This window comes from Megachile rotundata, chromosome 1 (assembly GCF_050947335.1).
Source record: "Megachile rotundata isolate GNS110a chromosome 1, iyMegRotu1, whole genome shotgun sequence".
Classification (NCBI taxonomy): Eukaryota; Metazoa; Arthropoda; class Insecta; order Hymenoptera; family Megachilidae; genus Megachile; species Megachile rotundata.
In genome coordinates, this window is record NC_134983.1 from 23,315,830 (window position 1) to 23,328,722 (window position 12,893).

General features: G+C 37.3%; 1 protein-coding gene across 2 annotated transcripts in view; it reads right to left on the reverse strand.

Annotated features, from left to right (window-relative positions):
* Window positions 1-5,716: 5,716 nt before the first annotated feature.
* Window positions 5,717-12,893, reverse strand: part of Antp (homeotic protein antennapedia) — a 382,224-nt gene continuing 375,047 nt past the window's right edge. Inside the window, exons 4-6 of one of the 2 annotated variants that reach the window (XR_013038420.1) lie at window positions 11,840-11,946; window positions 11,536-11,767; window positions 5,717-7,303 (exon numbers count right to left, since the gene is read on the reverse strand). The gene's annotated coding sequence lies outside the window, so the exon portion shown is untranslated. The remainder of the gene's footprint in view (window positions 7,304-11,535; window positions 11,768-11,839; window positions 11,947-12,893) is intronic. The other variant, XR_013038421.1, reaches the window with a different exon arrangement.

A 12,893-nucleotide genomic window follows, 5' to 3' on the forward strand; every position in this document is an offset into this window, starting at 1 on the left:
AGAGAAGAAATGTGTTGCACCTGCGCGAAAATTTATGCGTCGCGTACAAGTCACGCGTATCGTTTCTTGTAATAAATTACATGCATACTTGATGGAACGAGATATTTATTCGAGAAGGCCGTAACCATAACGAACCGTGCGAGCTCATTTTCACACAATACACTATTTACTTCATTTCAACTAATAATTAACACCGGGATAGTAACTAATACCACACTTTAAGCTTTAACAACCTCGTGAATTAATTTAAATGAACACTTAAGCCTCTAGCAACCCATCATCTATCGTCACTTCACATATATTCAATTTGCATCAGATCAAATCGACCGATCTAGAAACTTCACGTTGCCAGACATTGTTGTGGCTGGCTTTATTAGGTTAAAAAGGTATTTTGCATCAATTTGTTAGAACTAGAGATGCTCGTTTATCACGGAAAGCTGTTTTACTGAATATATTCGAATTTTTATATGAACTCGAGGAAATTGGTTTTTAACTTGATGGGTAGAAGATTGGGGATGGACGGATTTCTGATCATGGTATTTGGATCAATGGGGAGGTTATTTCTAAGTATGCTAATTCTCAAATACCTAGGTCTTCAAATTTCCACATCCCCAAATTTCTAAATTTTCAAATTCCTATGTTCCCAAATTTCTAGATTTTGAAATTTCTACACCCCCAAATTCTAAAACTTCCCAAATTCCTACGCTCCCAAATTTCCACGCACCCAAATTCTTACGCTCTCAAATTTCCACGCTCCCAAATTCTCACATCCCCAAATTCCCATATCCCCAAATTTCCACGTCCCCAAATTCCCACATTCCCAAATTCTCACATCCCCAAATTCCCATATCCCCAAATTCTCACATCCCCAAATTCCTAAACTCCTAAATTTCTACACCCCCGAATTCCAAAAATTCCCAAATTCCTACGCTCTCAAATTTCCACGCACCCAAATTTCTACGCTCCCAAATTCTCACATCCCGAAATTCCTAGATTCTGAAATTCCTAAACTCCTAAATTTCCACACCCCCAAATTCCAAAAATTCCCAATTTCCTCCGCTCCCAAATTTCCACGCCCCCAAATTCCTACGCTCTCAAATTTCCATGCTCCCAAATTCTCACATCTCCAAATTCCCACATCCCCCAATTCCTAGATTCTGAAATTCCTAAACTCCTAAATTCCTACATTCCCAAATTCCTAAATTCCCAAATTCTTGCACCCCCAAATTTCTAAACTCCCAGAGTCCTAACTCTCCAAATTCCCGAAACTCCAAACTTCTTTCCCCCTAAATTATCAAAATTCCTACCCCAAATTATCGAATACACTCTCCTCCAAATTTCACTACACAAAAAATTTTATTTCGAATTACCTCCTGATTTTTCACACGAAAACTACATACTGTAATCTGTAAGAAAGCGACATATTCGTGCAAGGAAAATGTAAACTACTTTCGAAATAAATTTTGTAGATAGTAATAGTTTGTACCACTTTGACGGATTATTCCGTCATCCGACGCAAAGCAGTTGAAGCGAAACCGCGTTGCAAAGAAATATTAATCTTGTCAATCATGATTAATACCTGGCTCTAGATTTACAAGTTTCGACTATTCTTTCGGGAGAAATTATGGCTTGACTATCGGTTATTTCGTGCTAACTTTGAAAAGGTTTCGGATAAAATTGCATAGCTACAAACTTTTTGAGTTATAAAAACATGCTAAAGTGATTAGAATATTGAATGTTGGAATTGTTTATGATAAAGTAGTACAAAAAATGGGATATTTTTGTGGTTAACTCGTTGAATTCCATGTCGAATTTATTGTCAGTGACAAAAATTACTAGGATTAGATAAAAAATTTTTACAAGGATTAATTCTTAGAAAAATTGGCATGGTTTTTGTTTGTATTACTCCTTGATTTTATTTCTTTGCAATTTTGTGTCAGAATTAAACAAAATGTGGCTAAATTACTAGCATGCTTCTGATGAACATTATAATCCATACATTCTTAAAAAACTTTTTAACAATTGCCAAATTTAACTTTAACTATCATGTCATGAATTATTTATTACTTGAAGAATTGTTTTTCGAAATTTATTAAAAGTAGAATCACCTTAACAAGACATCAAACAATTGCAAAAACAGTTCTTCAAAATTTTGCCTGTTCTTTCAGCTTGAATATCCAAAGATATTTTGCTGAAATTCTTAATTGCGACCACAAAATAAACTGCACCCTAAAATTGAATGCATGAAGCTATTTATTCAGTGTCTTAATTTCGAGTCACATTTGCGTAACACGAGAAAATCTTTGGAGAATGACTTTACGATTCGAGATACACCCTCAGGTCTGTTTCCGGGGCCGAAGAAAACCGACATTGTTCCAGTGCGAGTAGCACACGTGTTTCCTTCAAAACTGGAGCAATTTATGGGGCCCGAAAATCATCGCAATATTCGACCCAAGGTACCGCCAACATCTGGCTTTTTTCTTGCAAACTTGGTCAATGGTAAATGTCTTTGTGGAACGGATTTTGTGAGCTTGGCAGGCAAATTAGAATTTATGCTGGCAATAGAAAACCTGCTTTAACGTTTGCGAGGGAAAATCGAAATCTTTATGGTACCTTATGTAATATTGGCTTATTGCGATCACGTGCCTTTAGAGTTTTATTATATGTACAAGAAAATATTATTATATTGTTTCATTACACTGGTAGTCATTGGTATTGTTAATACATTAGCTTGATTTAATTTTATTTTGATGTTTGAGATCATGAGACTATATCTTTAACTTTGTTTATTATAGTACTGACATGTAAATGTAAAATATAAATAGAAGACTGTAATTTTTTCATGTGGGGAGTAAACAGAAATTCACTCCTTTTATGCAAGAAACACTTGATAATATTTGTAATATTTTATGCAAGAAACAATTGACAGAAAGGATACTTGTATCAGGTAGTACATTGACGTTGTAAAAAATGGTTATAAAACGACTACTATCTAAGACACAAATAAAATACAAATAACGAAAATTCTATAATCTATAGAATCAAAATTATATACTATATTATATGTAAACTTGCAGTGTAATTTATATTCCAAATCGCGTTCAAAAGTTAACATAATTGCGTATTAAAAGAACCGTAATAAACACAACTCGTTACAATGTCTCTAAAGAGCTTTTCCCCTATCTCTTAACAATCACTTTCAACGTTTCCTACGAACACCAATCTCGACAAATTATATATCTTGAATAACCTCTGAATTGCATTTTGCGCGAATATTAGCGATAATTACATTTTACCGAGAAAACGTTCGATCGCGAAGTATTTCCCGTCGCTGGCGACTGGCTTCGTTTTAAAAGCAGAGACACGGTAAAGAAATAGCATGCAATGGCAAAAAGTACTTACCGTTTTCGCAGAAGATGGCTCGAGCAGGGCAGACGGCACGAACTCGCGTCACGGCAGGCTGCTTCCTCGTCCGACGTGAGACGTAAACTGGCTCGTCGACCGTGGCGAACTCGTGTTTCTAAGCTAATCCACAAAAACTGTTTATTGCTCGAACTCGATCGAATACGACTCTTCCGGATACGCAGCGATGACAATTCTTGATAGCCACGCAATTGGCGAAACAAGACGTTTCTTAGCTTAACTCGTTCGCCGTCTCACTTAACCGGCTGCCATTTTTATTGGATAGCGTTATTTTGAATAAATCTTACCGATTATTTGCACAATATTTTCTATTAAATTTTTTTTCATTTTGTATTCAATATTTATACTTCCAACAATTCTTTTAATTATAGGTAAACAGATTCTTAATAATGTTGATGACGAACTCTTAATAATATGGATGTTTAAGTGTTAGTCATATGTGGATGACGAGCAAAATGTTAAACGAATTTGTAAATTAAATAATTTTTGAGGTATCTCAGGTTAAATATTTTTTTACGTTCTCTCTAATTATATTCAAAGACAAAACTAAGGGTGGTAATTTTACTTTTTGCGAATGTTCTACATCATCGAAAAATTGCAAACTTAACCTCTTACGTATTTAACCCTACTAAAGACATTTGATATGTCGCTCTTTAGGTCATAATCTTGAATCAGTAATAATTCTGAAATTCTTCCTGGAGTATTAATAAAGTTATACCCTATTTGATAATGTGTTTTGCGGATTTTTACTGTATAAGCTATAAGTAACTCAACCCTTAACTGCCATCACTCGAACACGTAATAAATATATTATGTTTGTAATGTATAAGTAATATTTCTTTATTATCTCTAGTTTTACGTAATTTAACTTGCATAGAATTTTGGTAGGGTCAAATTTAACCGAATATATTATGGTACTTAAGGGTTGAAAGTATTTTTATTGATCTATAAGTTAATACAATTTTTGAAAACTTCATGAAAGTAGTCGAGGGAAATTTTTTTTATAATTATGACAAATTTCCTCGCTAATAATTATCTGTCTTATCTGAACAAAATTTGTGAAACTGTCAACAGACTTCAAATATAGAAATTGTAACTATTCCACATTACGAAATATGCTGTGTAAACTTCCTCGTACAGATAATATCAATAAAATTGCACGAGTACTTTATTTCCGAGAGAATAAAAGCTTGAGAAGAAATAAAACAAATGTGTTCTACATTTACAACTTTTGTAGCTATCACTTTATTTTCACTTGATCAGTTACGTGATGTCAAAATTACATATTACATAAAATAATCTCAAGACAAAAATTTCGAATATAATAAAAACATTCGTTCGAGTCTTGTAAAATTTTATTTTTGTATTACTGAAACTTGAAATTATTTGAGTTCTTATTTAACATAAAAATTGATTCTAATAGAATTTATTTCTTGTTTCACAAATATCTCTGTTCAAAATTTTAGTTTGATAAAATCATTTGAAATTTTCTGGAGTCTATTTACGATAACATATCTTAATATTTACATGAATGTCATTTATACTATTCTTACATCTTCTAAACAGTTTTCTATTTGTTTTAGGGTAGATTTGTGTTTATATTTCAGTCAAATTCTACTACTTTTCCCCTGTAACTAAAGTATTCTATGTGACATACTCTGCTACCACTTTCTATCTACAACCATCCACTTCAAAATATCCCAACAAAACACGATCAATTTAACACCAACGTGCAAATATCAGATTAGGAACTAAACCCATTAACGCTTTAACGGCCAATGTCACATTACGATCATCTTACTCCACTTCAATACAGTTATCAATGGCAACGTACAAACCAGTAATTTAATAGTCTCTAGATCCGAATAGGCTAATAGAATTACAAAGATCGTAGATACCAAAGCTGCCAGGCATTCAGGTACTTTCTATCTTGTTTTCAACTCAATTGCTTCTAAACAGACCAAATCGGTCTCTAAAAAAACCCTTAGAACTCTCGCAAGACACAATCTACCCCAAAACGCAGGCTCAAAATCGAGTTACCTGTGGGTCCAAGATGTCCGCTCGTCCTCTTCGATCGGGTCGTTGAAAAATCGTGGAACCTTTCGAGTCATGGGGAGACCAAAAGGGGCCCGTAGTCGCGAATCGAACAATATCTCGGTAAGATAAGGGAAAACGGGTTCTGTCGAGAGTCGTCGTGGAAAAAATCGATCGGTCGCGTTCGCGGTTCGGCCACGAAGAGGGCAGCACCTCACCGTGCAATTTCGCGTCGGCGGGGCAACCATCGATGGCCGCGTTTTTGTTGTACTTGTTCTCTGCCCTTTTTTTTTCGTCTTTTTTCCTTGTTTTTTTGGTTCGTTCGCCCCTCTATTCTCTCGTAGTTGGCAGATTAGGCTAATGCGATGGACCAGATGAGATATGGGCCAACGAATCGGAGCACGGTGCTGGCAGGGCAGGGGCGTGACTGTACCCTGGATACGGTCGTGCCCCGGGCCACAGTCACGACGTGAACTAAGTGCTGGGTGGAGCCCCGTCTAGGCACTACCTACTCGATGGAACCATCATCCTCTCCCTCGAATGTCACGACACGGGCTAACCTAATGGCTGCCAGCTACCTCGAAAACGGCGCCAGTTTTCAAACGATCTCGCGACGATCCCTGCGACCTAACTCCATTTCGTTTCATGGTTTCGTTGTCTGTTTCGTATCAGCTGTTGTATTCGACTCTTACTGCGATCAAGAGTGTGGTGAACAAGTACTCATGAATTTTTCAAAACTGTTACTCTATTTAATAATGATCTATCTGGTAATGATCGGTGATGATGTTTGAATGTATGACACGTGCAGCATACACTGCAATGTATGTTAACAGTGCTGGCAGATGGAACAGAATTTTATAGTATGTGTTAAATTTTTTAATATATTTTGTCAAATATTCATAGAAGATATAAATATATTTATGGAAAAACTTGACTGATAGAATTTACGAAAATTTACTGATTAATGAATATGACTAAATGTCTGAGATGTGTACTACAATTGACACTGAATAGAATTTATTCCCTAATTTATTTCGTCAAAACACGATACTGTTATTAAAAATATATGATGGTACATTGGAGTACTTATTATTTAATGATTGATAGTGTTTACTAGTAATTAAGATTTATTAATACCAATTTTATTTCGTAATGTCAATGATATTTATAAATTAACTGGTCATTAAATTAATCGAATTACAAGTCCGATTTAATTAAATTTACTTTATGATAATATTCCTTTTGTCTGTACTCGATAATGACGTAGTACGATGCAGATTATTATTCGAAATTAAACTGTTCTTAATTTAAATATCTTATCTGAAGTATCTAATTAATTGCCGCATTAATAATATATTTGTTGCTCGTGTGTTCCAAGAAATTATACGGTTTTAATTATCGCGAAATGATAACTATTCTTTTAAACTGAAAAATAAGAACAGCTCAAATGGAATGATAAAATTGCACTTTTTAGAGCATTTCGAAGCAATAATTAGTATGATTTATCCGATGAAAGCAGTATAACCTGTTTCGACTTTTAAGGGTTGTATTTAATTCATTTTGTAATTTATACAGAATATCTACTTTGTGTAGATTTTTTCACTTCTTCCAGCACTGTATCAGAATTTAGTGTCATTTCATTGTCAATTTTGGCAAACAACACTATGGCCACACCCTTAATCACTTTCCTTGAAAAATGATAGTCTGCAGATTGTTCAAACTTAAAGCACATGGTCGAGTCTTGATCCCACCCCTAATCATTAGATGTTCAGTCAGTGTTCTTGCATGATGCCAGAATGTTGCCAGGATTCGTCGATATCTGGAAAGTTGCTACTTGGTACATCACCTGGAACAGTTAAAACACTCGTTATTCAATTTGTCTTTACACATTGTAATCTCTTAATAATTTATGAGAATATGACCATGATACACGATTACTTTCTGAAGTAAATTTTTCTTTTGCAAATTCTCTTTATTTGAATACATCAACTGCTACAGTCATGATCGTGAGACGTACAATAAATGCAATTACACAAGATGCACTAGTTTTATTTTTCGCAGAATTCCTATGTCAACATATTATATTAAACTTTTTTTTAAAAAACAATAAGAAACACTGCTCCATAAAAAGGGGTTAAACTTCATCCTCGAGTGAACACAGAATGATGACACGAAAGAAAGCGTACACATAGACAAATGATTAGATGAATGAAAGTAAGTAAGTAAGAATCCATCATCTCTATTTATAATACAATTCACCAGAAATACTTGATTGTTGATATTTGATCAAAGTTGCGTTAAAGGAACGAATGGAATATCATTGAAATATCACTCGATAAAAGCGAAAGCGACCAGATATTTATTCTATAGAGTGTCAATCCGTATTAAATAAAATAAACGAACAAACAAAAACTTGTACACAACCGAATAAAAGATGAATAAAACGTATAAATATCGTACAGTATGCATAACTCGTTCAAACACCGTCTCTTCCGAAAACAAAAGCCGTATCGAAACGAGAGAAAAAAGTGGCACGTTCGTACCTCGTGGAAGCAGTTTTCAGTCGATCGGGCTTCACCGGGCATTTTTTACGTCTATTTGCCCGTTTCAATTCCCCGTTCGAGGCCGCTCCTCATCCATCTGCCTACCGATATATTCGTCCGCGTGCATATCTCCCGACCACTTTTCAATTTCGTTCCAACGAATTTCCGCTTCCTGTTCTACCCATCTACTCGTGCACGTGCAATTCTCCAAAACATCGATCCATGCGGTTTTACTTATTTAACGAGTTTTCCAAGGTCGAGGCGCATCAAACGTCCACCGAGGGTGAAGAGGAGAAAACGGGGGTTGAAAGCTGGACGAGACGAAATTTCCAACGTGCCAGGGACTGACCCGTCTCCCTCTCAGGGGAATACACCGGTGTCATCGGAATATACGGCTAATTGCGAGGATGTTTTGTTTGCCTGTCGGAACTCGAGACCATCTCCCCTTACAAGCTTTTGCATTTAGCCTTTCCGTATCGACGACGCGTACAGAGCACGAAACTCCGCGAACCTGAGGGTGGTTGACGAGGAAACCACCCCTCGACTGCTAACTTTGCTTTAACGGGATAATAGCAGAACCTGCAACTTGCTTTTCCAACGGAATTCGGAATGATTTCCATGCGAGACATGCCATAACTGATTATCCTGTCGTGTTCAGAAAAGAATTTCATATGACGCTGAAGGGAACTAATGTAGAAGTTATTGGATAATATGTTATGTCTACACTTCTAGATCTTTATACATGTAATTGTATTTTTGGATTTTTATGTTCTTACGTTTTGAAATCCTTAGATAAACTCTAGATGTCTAAGACATGGCTAGATGTCCTCTAGACATCTGCATCCATTGACACTTCTGGATCTATATCCATAGAGTGGATCCTCATATTCTTAGAGTCCTATGTCCTTACACATAGGTACCTCTATCCTTAGATTTCTGTACCCTACATCCTTACGTTATTACAGTAGCTCTATAACTCACGGGAAGTGCTAAACTATTCCAATTATAGATGTTCGAATTATCGAGATGCGATGATATACTCCCACATTCTGAGATACCTATATTTTCAGAAGACTATATTTCTATATCCCTACATCCCTGCTCCAGGTGCCTTACCTTTACTATCAAATGTCAACTGAGTAATATAAACATCACATTTTATGTGTTTAACATTTCATCCTATGATGTGGAGGACCATCCCCCACCTATTATCTGGACATCATAAAATGAGCTGCAGAAGTGAAAAGAGCTTTCCTTATTTTTCGAACCATATGTACAACATGCATAAACTATTTCTGCCAAAAATATTTTCAAGGCTTGTAATTCTGTCTGATTCACCCGATCGCCCTATTTCTTTCAGTACCTCATCTCACAGCACAGTGATTATTATATCGAGAAGGTTGAACCAGTCCAAGGTAGCAGATTGGCTCAAACGATAAAGTAACCGCCCCGATAGCATCGAGTTGCCCGCGAGCCGATATTTTACCATAATTTCTCGGTGTTTTGTCGAAGAGCGACCGATTGATTCGTTAATTAAGTCGTGGAAATAGTTTCGCACGCGCGGTTGCGACAGGACGTATTAATCGTCGAACATCGGAGGTCATATATTGTTTGTGACGCTTTAGACGCGAACATTGATTGCGAGAGAGACGCCGGCGTCGCTCGGCGGTTTGCGGAGGAGAGACGGTGTGCTCGGCCAGGAGGACGAGGGTGTCCCGGGGGAGGACGGAAGTAGAGGGAGCGGCGATATTATTGATTTATGTCCCGTTCTACGTTATGTATTCTAGCTTTTCCTCTCTACAACGACATCGAATGATCCCCGAGCGAAGTGCAACGTTCTCCACGATTTCGGCTTCCACTTTCAATACTTCGATGATGCCTGTAATCCACTCGGATCATATTCCTTCGAACCACCGGATTTATGGAAAATCGTAATATTTATGATTGACGATGTGTCAATCATTGCTACCTACTTCTTACATTTTGAAAAATTGAAGAAATTTTTTGCACGAACACGTAAAGCACTTAAACTTTCTAGATCTCCTAAAGGTCTTATTTTCTAAGTTTCTAAATTTGAAATCACTGTAATGTGCAATGTATTATGTCTGCGTGCACGGTGTACACCTAAGGATGAGTGTACATCCTCAATGAGTATCTGCTCCTCGATTTCGATTATCCCGTCAAATTTCGTAAATATGGGACCGTTAGGAGACCGTAAGAATCCGTTGGACGGTGATTTCCGAGCGAAATTTACGGGAGCACCGTTGGTCGCCGTTGACGCGGTACGACTGCATAACGCATAAAGTAACCCCCATTAACAGACCATAAATTCAATCCCAGCGGCACCGTTGTTATGTATGAGCGTCGTTAGTGTTAATAGAGTGTTAATTGCTCCTATACCGCTCTCGATTCTGTTCAGGACGTAGGTGACGGAGTCGCTGATGGTGGTAGAAGGCGAGACAGACGAGCGGCGAGAAAGAGAGAGAGACGAAAGCGGCGAACGAGAGAGACACCGGGGCCATAGAGGATTCTCGGTTGCGTGCTGTCCAGCTACCGTCTAGCACCGTGGCTACTGCTGTTTTGCATAGGGAATACATCAATTTTCGGCGCTTCCCGCACGCTCATCTCTCTCTCTTCATCTCTGACCACCCTCCTTGCCCCCATCTTCGTGTACTCCGCAGCAACCCTCGTTTCCGGCACGCACAACTTCGCGTCAACCTCATCCCCGATTCCACGATGCTTCGTGGCCCCTGCACCGTAACTCGCATCGCAAGATAATTGATATCAGCAAGGATGATTGTTCGTCCTGCTCGATGAAGATTCTCCGTGGTCACTGTTGCTTCCCAACCGCTCATGCTCAATTTTGATTCATTACCCCGATCGAAGGATAAATTCGAACAATCGCGTACATTCTTCGTTTCGAGATTATTATAGTTTGCGGTTCTTTAAATTTCTTAAAATTCAGTATACAGTTATAATCCTACAATAATGTATAACATTTTAGCCTTCCTTAGTTGCCTCATTGTTATAGAAATAATTATCAAGCTATAACTGATGCATTTGCTTAGAAAATTGTAGGTTAACACTAAAACTACCAAACCGGTCAAATGACCGCTCCACAAATTTCTTATTATAAGGTGCACATTTTGTTAAAGTACATTCCTTGGAATCAGCATTGATTTCCATCAAGATAAATAATAAATGTGTGTGCTAATTTACGTTTTGTCGTTTGTATATTTATTCTTTAACTTCATTTTTAATTTCAAAGTAAGTGTACATTATATGTCGGTAGGTTTAGTGTTAAGAATCATATTGTATACGGATAAAAATGATAAAAGTCTAAAATGATCATGTTCCCTTCTTTCGACGTAGATTCTCGTTCGGTGTGGATAAATCATCTCAAGCGTAATCGTTCCATTTTCATTCGATAGTGTCGATTGTCGGAATGGAAAGAAAGAGGAGAAAGAAGGAAACAGGTGTAGGCGCGATTTCTGGCGGGCGTAACGCGAGTAAACAAGAAAGTTAGGGGGCTCACCGTTCGTCGAGTGGCAAAGTTCATCGTGAGATCCTGCCCTCCTCGTGGCTAAAGGAGACGCGGCAAGGCCGGTAAAGTGATAAAGCGGCCATAAATTCTGACCGCCATCCTCCCACCGAGCCCTCTCTCTAACCTGCCAACTAGTTCTCTCTGCCTCTCTTTCCTTCTTCTTCCTTGCTCTTCCGGCCGCCTTGTTTCACCTCGTTCCTCATCTTCAACAACCTGGATGCACCTGCAACAACGAAATTGACAAAGGTCAGCGCGCGTCTTGACGCTTTAAACCTTGCATTGTTTTGATACTTACTTCCCGATGATTCTGCTGAGTGATTCTCGCGAGGAGCGTTTGTTCAACGAAGGAAGATGTGGGGATGTTTGCTCAATCGAAAATTGACCCGTGAGAACTACTATGAACTTAAAATGAATTTAATGATCAGAGGTATACCTGTTTCTGATTATCAGATCATTTAGATCGACTTTGATGCAATTTTAATATAATTCTATGGACAAATATATCAGAATTGCACAAAAATCAGTGTGGACCAATTGAATGATTCTACTCACAGTAACTCACATGTTCACTCGAGTCACACATGTCACATGTTTATGCAAGATCAATATTTATATGAAATAGATATTCTTTATTGGTTTAACAGTGTACAGAAGAAAAATATAATTTTTGTACTATTTTTAAAATTTCAAATTTGAGTCACTGCACTTACGTAGCAACGATGTCTTCATTCTATACATGACCCAATGACCCGTATACGAGTTAGAAAGGACTAAGCAGACAGAACGTCCTTGACCATAAATAACGTCAGAAAGGAAATTATGCGTCAATTGATCTAACAGACGTCCCAATCGAAACGAGTATTTGATCTTCGCCCAGTTCACGACTGCATTTGTAGCCTCAGAACAACTCCATCGACGATTTGAACATCAGTTTGAGTATCTTTTACCATGAAGTAGATGAAGTAGAAGTAGAACTTGTTTTTGTGTGATTACTTAATTCTGCTGCAGTTAAGTCTAATGAGGCACCTGGTGCGTCGTGTACCACCTTGCAAAGAAACTTCTTCCATCAAAAAATACTTCAAAAGTAACATACTAGAGCGCAATAAAAAATATGACAAAAAATCTACGTATGATAAGTGCAAATGAAATTTGTGAGTGACCCTCTGAAATTTAAATACTCTTCTATTTTGACGAACATATGTGATGTGATGGAAGATGTACAAATTTGGAGAATTTAGGAGATGTAGATCTTAGAAATTTAAGGACGTGGAATTTGGACGTAGGGATGAGAATGTAGATATTTAAGAATTTGAACACTGTTAAGTTTAAGATAACATGTACCTTAACAA